Consider the following 16337-nt stretch of genomic DNA (forward strand, 5'->3'; position numbering starts at 1 on the left):
GGAGCAAGGGAGAGGGGAGGAGAGAAGGGAGAGAAGGGTGGTGGAGCGAGAGAGACAGCTGTCTGGCTCTATGCCCTCAATGGTGTGGCGTCTGTACCTGACAGAGCGTTTTACGCCGCCTGCCCACAGCCGTCCGCCACCCGATTCTAAAGGACGACAACAACCCTAGCCACTGCCTGTTCAACCCGCTATCAGGCGAGGCCAGTACAGGTGCTTCAAAGCCGGGACCGAGAGACTGAAAATCAGCTTCTATCTCAAGGCCATCAGACTGTTAAATAGCCATCACTAGCACATTGGAGGCTGCTGCCCTATATAGACTTGAAGTCATCACTGGCACTTTAATAATGAAACACTAGTCACTTGAATAATGTTTACATATTTTGCATTACTCATCTCATTTGTTTATACTGTATTATTAACTGGGTGGTTTTTATACTGTATTATTAACTGGGTTATATCCTTCCTGTTTGGCCCTGTCCGGGGGTGTCCTCGGATGGGGCCACAGTGTCTCCTGACCCCTCCTGTCTCAGCCTCCAGTATTTATGCTGCAGTAGTTTATGTGTCTGGGGGCTAGGGTCAGTTCGTTATATCTGGAGTACTTCTCCTGTCCTATTCGGTGTCCTGTGTGAATCTAAGTGTGCGTTCTCTAATTCTCTCCTTCTCTCTTTCTTTCTCTCTCTCGGAGGACCTGAGCCCTAGGACCATGCCCCAGGACTACCTGACATGATGACTCCTTGCTGTCCCCAGTCCACCTGGCCATGCTGCTGCTCCAGTTTCAACTGGCCTGGGCCCTAGGACCATGTCCCAGGACTACCTGACATGATGACTCCTTGCTGTCCCCAGTCCACCTGGCCATGCTGCTGCTCCAGTTTCAACTGTTCTGCCTTACTATTATTCGACCATGCTGGTCATTTATGAACATTTGAACATCTTGGCCATGTTCTGTTATAATCTCCACCCGGCACAGCCAGAAGAGGACTGGCCACCCCACATATGCTCTCTCTAATTCTCTCTTTCTTTCTCTCTCTCGGAGGACCTGAGCCCTAGGACCGTGCCCCAGGACTACCTGACATGATGACTCCTTGCTGTCCCCAGTCCACCTGACTGTGCTGCTGCTCCAGTTTCAACTGTTCTGCCTTATTATTATTCGACCATGCTGGTCATTTATGAACATTTGAACATCTTGGCCATGTTCTGTTATAATCTCTACCCGGCACAGCCAGAAGAGGACTGGCCACCCCACATAGCCTGGTTCCTCTCTAGGTTTCTTCCTAGGTTTTGGCCTTTCTAGGGAGTTTTTCCTAGCCACCGTGCTTTTACACCTGCATTGCTTGCTGTTTGGGGTTTTAGGCTGGGTTTCTGTACAGCACGTTGAGATATCAGCTGATGTACGAAGGGCTATATAAATACATTTGATTTGATTTGATTTGATTTGATTTTGGTTGAGGCTTGAATTCTGATTGGCTGAAAGCCATGGTATATCAGACCGTATACCACAGGTATGACAAAACATTTTGTTTTACTGCGCTAATTACGTTGGTAACCAGATTATAATAGCAATAAGGCACCTCTGGGATTTGTGATATATGGCCAATATACAACAGCTAAGGGCTGTATCCAGACACTCCGCATTGCGTTGTGCTAAGAACAGTCCTTAGCCGTGGTATATTGGCCATATTCACACCTCCTCTGGCCTTATTGCTTAATTCTATCCTATTCTACTGTATCTTATACTATGCCACTCTGACATTGCTCTCCCAAATAATTATATATTCTCAATTCCATTCCTTTACTTGTGAGTATTGTTGGGAAATTGTTAGATATTACTGCACTGTTGGAGCTAGAAACACAAGCATTTAGCTTCACCCACAATAACATCTGCTAAACATGTGTATGTGACAAATAAAATGTGGTCTGATTTTAATCAAGGCCCCAGCCGTCTGTCATTAGCACTAAAGGGTGCAGGTAAGTGAATTAAGAGAAAATTCTTATTTACAATGGCGACCTGTCAAACACATCAAACCCCCCAGTCTACCACTAGTCCCATCCCCTGTCTCCCCCTTTCACCTCCCCTTGTCTCTCCAATCCCCTCCCTGTCTACCACCCAGAAGGAAGTCTGTATGTCCCTCACCAAGGGGGATGTACTCATGAAGTTATGAGGCTGGGACATGGTGTCTGATATCTGGGTGTGAGAAAAGATTGGCATATGACAGTTTTACTAGCTTGGGTGTTGGTATCTAGAATATGTTATAGTGGGTGTCTAGTATCAGGGGAGTGGAGACCACCTCTATAGCAGCCCCCGTTATACATAGCTGACTGCTCAGTCATGCATTTGGCCAGACACCTGTCTTTTAGCCTGGTCCCAGATCTGTTTGTGCTGTATAGCCAAATCCTATGGCTGTTGTTATGCCAAATAAAGGCTAATCAGCACAAACAGACCTGGGACCAGGCTACCAGTCTTCTTAAACATAATAGAGTGGATGCAGGTGAAGGATCTTAATTTGAGCCAGTTTGCTAAAGCAGCAAAATAATCATTCAGCAACAGGAAATGTAAATTATTATGTGGATTATAATTGATTAACATATTTATAGGGGTTGATACATTTTTAGTCTGAAATTGCAAAGTGGAAATTACAAACTTCAGACGCCTTTTCAAACCTCAAATAGGCTGCAAGTTTAAAATGTCCTGGATTGCAGGAAAGTTCTCCTGCAACAGGGTGATCAATTTATGATGCCACATCGGAACCTCATCCAAATTCAAATTCAACATTACAAGGCCAATGTTGCCAAAGTGAATTGATACACATAACAATTATGAAAACAACAAGAACAATAAGAATATAAGCTATACTACTAACTATAAAATGTACATCAAACCTCCCCACTCCCTACCTCCAATGCTCCCTACCTCCCGTGCTCCCTACCTCCCGTGCTCCCTACCTCCCCGCTCCCTACCTCCAATGTTCCCTACCTCCCGTGCTCCCTTCCTCCAATGCTCCCTACCTCCAATTCTCCCTACCTCCCCGCTCCCTACCTCCAGTGTTCCCTACCTCCCGTGCTCCCTACCTCCAATGCTCCCTACCTCCAATTCTCCCTACCTCCCCGCTCCCTACCTCCAATGCTCCCTACCTCCAATGCTCCCTACCTCCCCGCTCCCTACCTCCAATGTTCCCTACCTCCAATGCTCCCTACCTCCAATGCTCCCTACCTCCAATGCTCCCTACCTCCCCGCTCCCTACCTCCAATGCTCCCTACCTCCAATGCTCCCTACCTCCAATGCTCCCTACCTCCAATGCTCCCTACCTCCCCGCTCCCTACCTCCAATGCTCCCTACCTCCTCGCTCCCTACCTCCAATGCTCCCTACCTCCAATGCTCCCTACCTCCCGCTCACTACCTCCATTCTCCCTACCTCCCCTTCCTACCTCCAATGCTCGCTACCTCCCCGCTCCCTACCTCCCGCTCCCTACCTCCAATGCTCCCTATCTCCCCGCTCCCTACCTCCCGCTCCCTACCTCCAATGCTCCCTACCTCCTGTTCTCCTACCTCCTGTGCTCCCTACCTCCTGTGCTCCCTACCTCCCGCTCCCTACCTCCAATGCTCCCTACCTCCTGTGCTCCCCACCTGAGAGGGTTGAGGTCCCGATCCCTACCTCCCGTGCTCCCCACCTCCCGATCCCTACCTCCCGATCCCTACCTCCAATGCTCCCTACCTCCAGTGCTCCCTACCTCCAGTGCTCCCTACCTCCAGTGCTCCCTACCTCCTGTGCTCCCTACCTCCTGTGCTCCCTACCTCCCCGCTCCCTACCTCCCCGCTCCCTACCTCCAATGCTCCCTACCTCCCGTGCTCCCTACCTCCAATGCTCCCTACCTCCCCGCTCCCTACCTCCCGTGCTCCCTACCTCCAATGCTCCCTACCTCCCTACCTCCCGTGCTCCCTACCTCCAATGCTCCCTACCTCCCTACCTCCCGTGCTCCCTACCTCCAATGCTCCCTACCTCCCGTGCTCCCTACCTCCAATGCTCCCTACCTCCAATGCTCCCTACCTCCCGTGCTCCCTACCTCCCGTGCTCCCTACCTCCCGTGCTCCCTACCTCCCGTGCTCCCTACCTCCCGTGCTCCCTACCTCCCGTGCTCCCTACCTTCCCGCTCCCTACCTCCCCGCTCCCTACCTCCAATGCTCCCTACCTCCAATGCTCCCTACCTCCCCGCTCCCTACCTCCAATGTTCCCTACCTCCAGTGCTCCCTACCTCCTGTGCTCCCTACCTCCTGTGCTCCCTACCTCCTGTGCTCCCTACCTCCCCGCTCCCTACCTCCCCGCTCCCTACCTCCAATGCTCCCTACCTCCAATGCTCCCTACCTCCCCGCTCCCTACCTCCAATGCTCCCTACCTCCTCGCTCCCTACCTCCAATGCTCCCTACCTCCAATGCTCCCTACCTCCAATTCTCCCTACCTCCCCGCTCCCTACCTCCAATGCTCCCTACCTCCAATGCTCCCTACCTCCCCGCTCCCTACCTCCAATGTTCCCTACCTCCAATGCTCCCTACCTCCAATGCTCCCTACCTCCAATGCTCCCTACCTCCCCGCTCCCTACCTCCAATGCTCCCTACCTCCAATGCTCCCTACCTCCAATGCTCCCTACCTCCAATGCTCCCTACCTCCCCGCTCCCTACCTCCAATGCTCCCTACCTCCTCGCTCCCTACCTCCAATGCTCCCTACCTCCAATGCTCCCTACCTCCCCGCTCACTACCTCCAATTCTCCCTACCTCCCCGCTTCCTACCTCCAATGCTCGCTACCTCCCCGCTCCCTACCTCCCCGCTCCCTACCTCCAATGCTCCCTATCTCCCCGCTCCCTACCTCCCCGCTCCCTACCTCCAATGCTCCCTACCTCCTGTTCTCCCTACCTCCTGTGCTCCCTACCTCCTGTGCTCCCTACCTCCCCGCTCCCTACCTCCAATGCTCCCTACCTCCTGTGCTCCCCACCTCCCCGATCCCTACCTCCCGTGCTCCCCACCTCCCCGATCCCTACCTCCCCGATCCCTACCTCCAATGCTCCCTACCTCCAGTGCTCCCTACCTCCAGTGCTCCCTACCTCCAGTGCTCCCTACCTCCTGTGCTCCCTACCTCCTGTGCTCCCTACCTCCCCGCTCCCTACCTCCCCGCTCCCTACCTCCAATGCTCCCTACCTCCCGTGCTCCCTACCTCCAATGCTCCCTACCTCCCCGCTCCCTACCTCCCGTGCTCCCTACCTCCAATGCTCCCTACCTCCCTACCTCCCGTGCTCCCTACCTCCAATGCTCCCTACCTCCCTACCTCCCGTGCTCCCTACCTCCAATGCTCCCTACCTCCCGTGCTCCCTACCTCCAATGCTCCCTACCTCCAATGCTCCCTACCTCCCGTGCTCCCTACCTCCCCGTGCTCCCTACCTCCCGTGCTCCCTACCTCCCGTGCTCCCCTACCTCCCGTGCTCCCCTACCTCCCGTGCTCCCTACCTTCCCGCTCCCTACCTCCCGCTCCCTACCTCCAATGCTCCCTACCTCCAATGCTCCCTACCTCCCGCTCCCTACCTCCAATGTTCCCTACCTCCAGTGCTCCCTACCTCCTGTGCTCCCCTACCTCCTGTGCTCCCTACCTCCCCGCTCCCTACCTCCCCGCTCCCTACCTCCAATGCTCCCTACCTCCAATGCTCCCTACCTAGGCTCCCTACCTCCAATGCTCCCTACCTCCTCGCTCCCTACCTCCAATGCTCCCTACCTCCAATGCTCCCTACCTCCAATGCTCCCTACCTCCAATGCTCCTACCTCCATTCTCCCTACCTAGGCTTCCTACCTCCAATGCTCCCCTACCTCCAATGCTTGACCTCCATGCTCGCTACCTCCCGCTCCCTACCTCCCCGCTCCCTACCTCCAATGCTCCCTACCTCCCCGCTCCCTACCTCCCCGCTCCCTACCTCCTGTGCTCCCTACCTCCTGTGCTCCCTACCTCCTGTGCTCCCTACCTCCTGTGCTCCCTACCTCCCCGCTCCCTACCTCCAGTGCTCCCTACCTCCTGTGCTCCCTACCTCCCCGATCCCTACCTCCCCGATCCCTACCTCCAATGCTCCCTACCTCCAATGCTCCCTACCTCCCCGCTCCCTACCTCCAATGCTCCCTACCTCCCCGCTCCCTACCTCCAATGCTCCCTACCTCCAGTGCTCCCTACCTCCAGTGCTCCCTACCTCCTGTGCTCCCTACCTCCTGTGCTCCCTACCTCCTGTGCTCCCTACCTCCTGTGCTCCCTACCTCCTGTGCTCCCTACCTCCCGTGCTCCCTACCTCCAATGCTCCCTACCTCCCCGCTCCCTACCTCCCGTGCTCCCTACCTCCAATGCTCCCTACCTCCTACCTCCCGTGCTCCCTACCTCCAATGCTCCCTACCTCCCTACCTCCCGTGCTCCCTACCTCCAATGCTCCCTACCTCCGGCTCCCTACCTCCAATGCTCCCTACCTCCCGTGCTCCCTACCTCCAATGCTCCCTCACCTCCAATGCTCCCTACCTCCAGTGCTCCCTACCTCCCGTGCTCCCCCTACCTCCTGTGCTCCCTACCTCCTGTGCTCCCTACCTTCCCGCTCCCTACCTCCCGCTCCCTACCTCCTGTGCTCCCCTACCTCCTGTGCTCCCTACCTCCCGCTCCCTACCTCCAATGCTCCCTACCTCCTGTGCTCCCTACCTCCCGATCCCTACCTCCCGATCCCTACCTCCAATGCTCCCTACCTCCCCGCTCCCTACCTCCAATGCTCCCTACCTCCCCGCTCCCTACCTCCAATTCTCCCTACCTCCAGTGCTCCCTACCTCCTGTGCTCCTTACCTCCCCGCTCCCTACCTCCCCGCTCCCTACCTCCCCGCTCCCTACCTCCCGTGCTCCCTACCTCCAATGCTCCCTACCTCCCCGCTCCCTACCTCCAATGCTCCCTACCTCCAATGCTCCCTACCTCCAATGCTCCCTACCTCCAATGCTCCCTACCTCCAGTGCTCCCTACCTCCTTGCTCCCTACCTCCCCGCTCCCTACCTCCCCGCTCCCTACCTCAAATGCTCCCTACCTTCCGTGCTCCCTACCTCCAATGCTCCCTACCTCCCCGCTCCCTACCTCCCGTGCTCCCTACCTCCAATGCTCCCTACCTCCCTACCTCCCGTGCTCCCTACCTCCAATGCTCCCTACCTCCTGTGCTCCCTACCTCCCCGCTCCCTACCTCCAATGCTCCCTACCTCCTGTGCTCCCTACCTCCCGTGCTCCCTACCTCCCGTGCTCCCTACCTTCCCGCTCCCTACCTCCCCGCTCCCTACCTCCAATGCTCCCTACCTCCAATGCTCCCTACCTCCCCGCTCCCTACCTCCAATGTTCCCTACCTCCAGTGCTCCCTACCTCCTGTGCTCCCTACCTCCTGTGCTCCCTACCTCCCCGCTCCCTACCTCCCCGCTCCCTACCTCCAATGCTCCCTACCTCCAATGCTCCCTACCTCCCCGCTCCCTACCTCCAATGCTCCCTACCTCCTCGCTCCCTACCTCCAATGCTCCCTACCTCCAATGCTCCCTACCTCCAATGCTCCCTACCTCCAATGCTCCCTACCTCCAATTCTCCCTACCTCCCCGCTTCCTACCTCCAATGCTCCCTACCTCCAATGCTTCCTACCTCCAATGCTCGCTACCTCCCCGCTCCCTACCTCCCCGCTCCCTACCTCCAATGCTCCCTACCTCCCCGCTCCCTACCTCCCCGCTCCCTACCTCCTGTGCTCCCTACCTCCTGTGCTCCCTACCTCCTGTGCTCCCTACCTCCTGTGCTCCCCTACCTCCCGCTCCCCTACCTCCAGTGCTCCCTACCTCCTGTGCTCCCTACCTCCCGATCCCTACCTCCCGATCCCTACCTCCAATGCTCCCTACCTCCAATGCTCCCTACCTCCCGCTCCCTACCTCCATGCTCCCTACCTCCCCGCTCCCTACCTCCAATGCTCCCTACCTCCAGTGCTCCCTACCTCCAGTGCTCCCTACCTCCTGTGCTCCCTACCTCCTGTGCTCCCTACCTCCTGTGCTCCCTACCTCCCGTGCTCCCTACCTCCAATGCTCCCTACGTCCCCGCTCCCTACCTCCCGTGCTCCCTACCTCCAATGCTCCCTACCTCCCTACCTCCCGTGCTCCCTACCTCCAATGCTCCCTACCTCCCTACCTCCCGTGCTCCCTACCTCCAATGCTCCCTACCTCCCGTGCTCCCTACCTCCAATGCTCCCTACCTCCCGTGCTCCCTACCTCCAATGCTCCCTACCTCCAATGCTCCCTACCTCCAGTGCTCCCTACCTCCCGTGCTCCCTACCTCCCGTGCTCCCTACCTCCTGTGCTCCCTACCTTCCCGCTCCCTACCTCCCCGCTCCCTACCTCCTGTGCTCCCTACCTCCTGTGCTCCCTACCTCCCCGCTCCCTACCTCCAATGCTCCCTACCTCCTGTGCTCCCTACCTCCCCGATCCCTACCTCCCCGATCCCTACCTCCAATGCTCCCTACCTCCCGCTCCCTACCTCCAATGCTCCCTACCTCCCCGCTCCCTACCTCCAATTCTCCCTACCTCCAGTGCTCCCTACCTCCTGTGCTCCTTACCTCCCGCTCCCTACCTCCCGCTCCCTACCTGGCAATGCTCCCTACCTCCCGTGCTCCCTACCTCCAATGCTCCCTACCTCCCGCTCCCTACCTCCAATGCTCCCTACCTCCAATGCTCCCTACCTCCAATGCTCCCTACCTCCAATGCTCCCTACCTCCAGTGCTCCCTACCTCCTTGCTCCCTACCTCATTCTCCCTACCTCCCCGCTCCCTACCTCAAATGCTCCCTACCTTCCGTGCTCCCTACCTCCAATGCTCCCTACCTCCCGCTCCTACCTCCCGTGCTCCCTACCTCCAATGCTCCCTACCTCCCTACCTCCCGTGCTCCCTACCTCCAATGCTCCCTACCTCCTGTGCTCCCTACCTCCCCGCTCCCTACCTCCAATGCTCCCTACCTCCTGTGCTCCCTACCTCCTGTGCTCCCTACCTCCCCGCTCCCTACCTCCAATGCTCCCTACCTCCTGTGCTCCCTACCTCCTGTGCTCCCTACCTCCTGTGCTCCCTACCTCCCCGCTCCCTACCTCCAATGCTCCCTACCTCCTGTGCTCCCTACCTCCCCGATCCCGACCTCCAATGCTCCCTACCTCCCCGCTCCCTACCTCCAATGCTCCCTACCTCCCCGCTCCCTACCTCCAATGCTCCCTACCTCCAATGCTCCCTACCTCCAATGCTCCCTACCTCCAGTGCTCCCTACCTCCTGTGCTCCCTACCTCCTGTGCTCCCTACCTCCTGTGCTCCCTACCTCCTGTGCTCCCTACCTCCTGTGCTCCCTACCTCCCCGCTCCCTACCTCCCCGCTCCCTACCTCCAATGCTCCCTACCTCCCGTGCTCCCTACCTCCAATGCTCCCTAAATCCAATGCTCCCTACCTCCCTACCTCCAATGTCCCTACCTCCCGCTCCCTACCTCCCGTGCTCCCTACCTCCAATGCTCCCTACCTCCCTACCTCCCGTGTCCCTACCTCCAATGCTCCCTACCTCCAATGCTCCCTACCTCCCGTGCTCCCTACCTCTGAGAGGGTGCTCCCTACCTCCAATGCTCCCTACCTCCAATGCTCCCTACCTCCAATGCTCCCTACCTCCCTGCTCCCTACCTCCAATGCTCCCTACCTCCCGTGCTCCCTACCTCCAATGCTCCCTACCTCCAATGCTCCCTACCTCCAATGCTCCCTACCTCCCTACCTCCAATGCTCCCTACCTCCCCGCTCCCTACCTCCCGTGCTCCCTACCTCCAATGCTCCCTACCTCCCTACCTCCCGTGCTCCCTACCTCCAATGCTCCCTACCTCCAATGCTCCCTACCTCCCGTGCTCCCTACCTCCAATGCTCCCTACCTCCAATGCTCCCTACCTCCAATGCTCCCTACCTCCCTGCTCCCTACCTCCAATGCTCCCTACCTCCCGTGCTCCCTACCTCCAATGCTCCCTACCTCCACTGCTCCATCCTCCCCTGCCAGTGTTGTTCTACATGACTCAGCTACTGTATTAACCCTTACATTTCCTCAAAACAGCTCTCTCTCTGAAGATCAGTTCTCTAACTTAACGTATTGTAATTCCTGCTGTAAACTCTGTCTGAAGATCAGTTCTCTAACTTAACGTATTGTAATTCCTGCTATAAACTCTGTCTGAAGATCAGTTCTCTAACCTAACGTATTGTAATTCCTGCTGTAAACTCTGTCTGAAGATCAGTTCTCTAACCTAACGTATTGTACTTCCTGCTGTAAACTCTCTCTGAAGTTCAGTTCTCTAACCTAACGTATTGTAATTCCTGCTGTAAACTCTGTCTGAAGATCAGTTCTCTAACCTAACCTATTGTACTTCCTGCTGTAAACTCTCTCTGAAGATCAGTTCTCTAACCTAACGTATTGTAATTCCAGTTGCAAACGCTCTCTGAAGTTCAGTTCTCTAACTTAATGTTTTGTAATTTCTGCTATAAACTGGATCTGGCTGGCTAGCTCTTGTTGTTCTGTACTGTCCTCTCTGCTGCTATAGCAAAGCTTGGAGTACTCTGGGGCTGTTTTTCACAGTTTTTTACGTTTTCATCCGTGTTGTTTCTAGGTCAAGGGCTCTCCCTGTGGCGGCCTGCCAGTTGTATCCACAGTCTCACATAATTCAGATACATAAATCAAGCTAGCCTCCACAGAAATCCTCCTCCCAGCCTCACTCCGCTTGGCCAACTCCTGCACAGACAAATACACCCTTGCCAGTCAGAGAGAGTGTTTGTATGAGTGTGTGTGTGTGTGTGTGTGTGTGTGTACATATGCGTGTGTTCATGGGGGCAGAGCATGTCTAAGTGTGTGAGTGTTTCTGTATGTCTGTATTTACTCTGAGAGGAGAAATTTTGACAGGAAGCTGATTGCCAGTCATGCACCAGACAGTGTCTTCTCCGGCATGATGGGATTTATTGACTGTCTAACCCCCCACCCCCCTCTCTCCCCTACTCTCCTCTACCCTCACTTTCTCCCTCTCTCCTTCTCTCTCTCGCTCCTCTCCTTCTCTCTCTTTCCCTCTCTCTCTTTTTCTCTGACTCTACCAGTACTGCAGATCAGACCATTAAAGTAACAGTTTGTAAAGTTTCAACTAATTTCATTTCACACAATATAGCCGTTGAGCAGAGTGTGGCTTTAAGAAGTGTAGGGGGGCCTACCCTTGCAGATTGAGTGACTGGCACTACCTGTTCCTCTTCATTGAAACCTGGGAATGTCCTGAACTCTGACACGTGTCTGGCCCTGGTGCTATAAACAGGGTCAACACACACGCACGCACACAGGCAGGCACCCACACATACACACTCTCTCACACACACACACACACACACACACACACACACACACACAATCATAAAGACACCCCCACCACGTTTGCACACATTAACAAAATGACTCAAAACCTGTAGTCTATATGAGAAAGTTGACATGTTTTCTGTGTGATTGTTCATTCAGTGGCCATATCCCTTCCTGTAGCACACTGGACCACGGGAGTCTCAGTCTGTCTGTGTGTGTGTGTGTGTGTGTGTGTGTGTGTGTGTGTGTGTGTGTGTGTGTGTGTGTGTGTGTTGTGTTTGGTTTAACTATCCTTGCGGGGACATTTTGCCCATCCCCTTAACGAAAAAGGCTATTTTAGGCTTAGGGGCCAGGTTTAGGCTTAGGGTTACAATTAGGGTTAGGGTTAGACTTAGGGGTTCGGGGTTAGGTTTAGGTTGAGGTTTAGCGTTTAAGGTTAGGGTTAGGTTAAGGGTTCGGGTTTGGTTTAGGGGTCAGGGAAATAGTATTTTGAATGGAAATCAATTGTTTGGTCCCCAAAAGGATAGTAAAACAAACATAATTAGTAGAGAAGAGAGTTCTTACTAGAGAGCTCTTAGATAATACACACGCATATGGTACTGATGAAAGGGGTGATGATGATGGTGAATATGGTGGTAGAGGTGGGGCTCCGTCTTATGACAGGAGGACTGATATCATCTGCTTTGTGTAACCACTTACATGACAGTCTTCCGTGACTCAATCTATGGGAATGAATATAAGGTCACTTGTGTCATGGACCATGCGATTCCTTACACACACACACACACACAGTGGAGTCCTTGTGGGGAGCTGTGAGTGCAGATGGTGATCCTCTGGTCATGGTTTATTACAGTATGCGTGGGTTGGGTAGCAACCTATGCTGGTCTATTTTTACCAGCCCTCCAAGTACCACCCCTCCATGCTTTAATGTGTGTGTGTTTGTGTGTGTGTGCTGTGTGTTATTGTGTGCATGCGTGTGTGTTGTCAGTCAGCAGTGGAAAAGATTAGATTGTTTTTCTACCATCTGTGACTGTATTATGTTTCACATACAGTATCCCCTTTTACTGCATGGCATTGGCCACAGGGCGTGTGTTGAAGGCCATGTTGTTCTGAATGGTTTGTTGATTCTGCTGATGCAGGGTCGTAAAACACTCACAGGCGTGTATTACCAGCTCTCGCAGTCTCACGTCAGAATGAAATGTTCATCCATGTTTCGCGAACGTCACATTTTGAAGTTGTTCCAAACGTTAAATTACAAAGTATTTAAGGTTAAGGCATTAACTCCAAATTCTTAAGATTAGGCATAGACTGAATAGTTAGGTAAGGTTTGGGATAGGCTTTAAACAAAAATATCAAAAAACACTTTTGTTGGAATCAGAGGCAGATGCTTACGCCTGTCCACAATGCCCTAGCAATACTGAAACCTATTTGAAGGTAACAGTGTTCACTGTTGCCCCTTGTGGCTGGTTTCAACATCATCTCCTGACGTCCTCAGAGTGGATGGACGTTGAATAATGACTTGTGTCACAAGTGACCTGTAATTATGTAATTATGCAAGCACATACACAGCCATTCACACAAACATTCAAAGCAGTGATGAGATACAGGTCTTCAATGACACACACAGGTCACAGGGGTCACAGCACACTCTGAACTATATGCTGACCTGATTTAGACAGCTGATTCAGGTCTGAGCCGTCACTCATCAACCGTTCTGACATTCTCTTATCAGACAACTTACTCTTCTCCACCTCTCCCCATCTCCAGCCCTCTCCATCTCCAGCCCTCTCCTTCTCTCTCCCCTCTCCTTCTCTCTCTCCCCCTCTCCTTCTCTCTCTCCCCCTCTCCCTCCCCTTTCCTCCTCTCTCCTCTCCTTCTCTCTCTCCCCCTCTCCTTCTCTCTCTCCCCTCTCTCCTCTCTCTCTCCTTCTCTCTCTCTCCCCCTCTCCTTCTCTCTCTCCCCCTCTCCTTCTCTCTCTCCCCCTCTCCTTCTCTCTCTCCCCCTCTCCTTCTCTCTCTCCTTCTCTCTCTCCCCTCTCCTTCTCTCTCTCTCCCCTCTCCTTCTCTCTCTCCCCCTCCTCCTTCTCTCTCTCCCCCTCTCCTTCTCTCTCTCCCCCTCTCCTTCTCTCTCTCCTTCTCTCTCTCCCCCTCTCCTTCTCTCTCCTTCTCTCTCTCCCCCTCTCCTTCTCTCTCTCCTTCTCTCTCTCCCTCTCTCCTTCTCTCTCTCCCCCTCTCCTTCTCTCTCTCCTTCCTCTCTCTCCCCCTCTCTCCTTCTCTCTCTCCTTCTCTCTCTCCCCCTCTCCTTCTCTCTCTCCCCCTCTCCTTCTCTCTCTCCTTCTCTCTCTCCCCCTCTCCTTCTCTCTCTCCCCCTCTCCTTCTCTCTCTCCTTCTCTCTCCCCTCTCCTTCTCTCTCTCCTTCTCTCTCTCCCCCCTCCTCTCCTTCTCTCTCTCCTTCTCTCTCTCCCTCTCCCTCTCCTCTCTCTCTCTTCTCTCTCTCCCCCCTCTCCTTCTCTCTCTCCCCCCTTCTCTCTCTCCCCCTCTCCTTCTCTCTCTCCTTCTCTCTCTCCCCTTCTCTCTCCTTCTCTCTCTCCTTCTCTCTCTCCCCCCTCTCCTCCACCAGTCAGTCAGTGATTATTTTAAAGGCATGAACTGTTGAACTCCTGACATACAGTACATACTTCCAACCACGCTGACCAGACCAGGTGTCTACAGCAGCCCCACCACGGGGCACTAATCCTGGGCTGCTACCGGCTGCTGCGGCCCCCTCACCCACAGGCCTGGACTGGGCCCTGTCCCTACAGTGCACACCAGGACGTTGAGGCCTCGGGGACCAGCATAGCTGAACTTGGTCTACCGTGACCTCATACCCAGAACAGGTGCCCTTTCAAATCAACACCTCATGATGTTTGACTAGGGCGTTATGGTGATACAGCACATTGTTTTTATTTAACCTTTATTTAACTAGGCAAGTCAGTTAAGAACAAACTTTTATTTACAATGACGGCCTCCCCCGGCCAAACCCTAACCAGGACGACACAGGGCCAATTAAGCGTTGCCCTATGGGACTCTCAATCACAGCCGGTTGTGATTCAGCCTTGAATCGAACCAGGGTCTGTAGTGACACCTCTAGCACTGAGATGAAGTTCCTTAGACCGCTGCGCCACTCGGGCTGTCATTCAACCACAATATTTAAGGTCTCAGATAGAAATGTAATAGTAAAGACAAATTACAAACATGACATGCTGCTATAAACTAAAAACATGTTTTTACTAGGCCTATTGTACATTGTAGGTTTCTCTTTTCTAATAGCCTAATATTCATTTCTGGAGAAAAATGTACTTTAATCAAGGATGTTGACACTTTACACTTGGGGGAATTGGCCTATATGGATAGGGCCAAATGTAAATGTTTCACACGACTGCGGGCGGCATTGTAAATAGTACAGACTCGAACAAGCGGGGGTCTGATAAGGTGCAACAACCACATTGCAAACACAAAGTCAGTACAAGATATAAAAGGGAAGCAAAGTATAACAACAGACTGGAGCAACATATAACTGGGGCAATATGGGGAGCAGAGTTTATACAACCTTACAATCAGTAGAAAAGTAGGAGGAAGGGAGAGTGGGACTCGGACTGGAGCACTCCACTCCACTCCTGTCACCATCACACTGGCTCTTTCTCTATCTTTCTTTGATTCCTCACATCTTATCTCCTCGCCTCCTTCTCAAAACGCGTCGGAGAGGAAGGTCTGAGGGGAGGGATCTTGAACGTTTTCCTCCGATACGGGGGTGAAGGAGGCAAAGTGATAAGATGAGAAGAATCATGGAAAAACAAATTGAGATGTCTCCATAATGAAATGTCAGTGGAAGACAGATGATGTGCAACATTTTTATGATGCATTAGGAAAAGAACCACCCATCAGAATCTCCCTACTCTACGGTATTTTTTTAAATGGTATTTTATTTCACCTTTATTTAACCAGGTAGGCTAGTTGAGAACGAGTTCTCATTTGCAACTGCAACCTGGCCAAGAAAAAGCAAAGCAGGTCGACACAAACAACAACAGAGTTACACATGGAATAAACAAACATACAATCAATAATACAGTAGAAAAAGTCCATATACAGCATGTACAAATGAGGTAAGATACGGGACGTTGTCACGTTCTGACCGTAGTTATTTTATTATGTCTTTGTTTAGTATGGTCAGGGCGTGAGTTGGGTGGGTTGTCTATGTTCCTTTTTCTATGTTTTGGGATTTCTGTGTTTGGCCTGGTATGGTTCTCAATCAGAGGCAGCTGTCAATCATTGTCCCTGATTGAGAACCATACTTAGGTAGCCTGGTTTCACTTTTGAGTTGTGGGTGATTGTTTCCTGTGTCTGTACCATACGGGACTGTTTCGATTTTCATTTGTTCATTCACGTTGTTATTTTGTAGTGTTCAGTTTTATATATTAAAATGGACACTTACCACACTGCACATTGGTCCGACCTCTCTTACTCCTCGTCAGAAGAAGAGGAGAATCGTTACAGAGGTAAAGGCAATAAATAGGCCATGGTGGCGAAATATTTACAATATAGCAATTAAACACTGGAATGGTAGAATGTGCAGAGGATGAATGTGCAAGTAGAGATACTGGGGTGCAAAGGAGCAAGATAAATAAATAAATACAGTATGGGGATGAGGTAGTTGGATGAGCTATTTACAGATGGGCTATGTACAGGTGCAGTGATCTGTGAGCTGCTCTGACAGCTGGTGCTTAAAGCTTGTGAGGAAGATAAGAGTCTCCAGCTTTAGTGATTTTTGCTTTTGCAGTTCGTTCCAGTCATTGGCAGCAGAGAACTGTAAGGAGAGGCAGCCAAAGGAAGAATTGACCTGCTGGAGTGCGTGCTACGGGTGGGTGCTGCTATGGTGACCAGTGAGCTGAGATAAG

This window comes from Oncorhynchus nerka, linkage group LG4 (genome assembly GCF_034236695.1).
Source record: "Oncorhynchus nerka isolate Pitt River linkage group LG4, Oner_Uvic_2.0, whole genome shotgun sequence".
Classification (NCBI taxonomy): Eukaryota; Metazoa; Chordata; class Actinopteri; order Salmoniformes; family Salmonidae; genus Oncorhynchus; species Oncorhynchus nerka.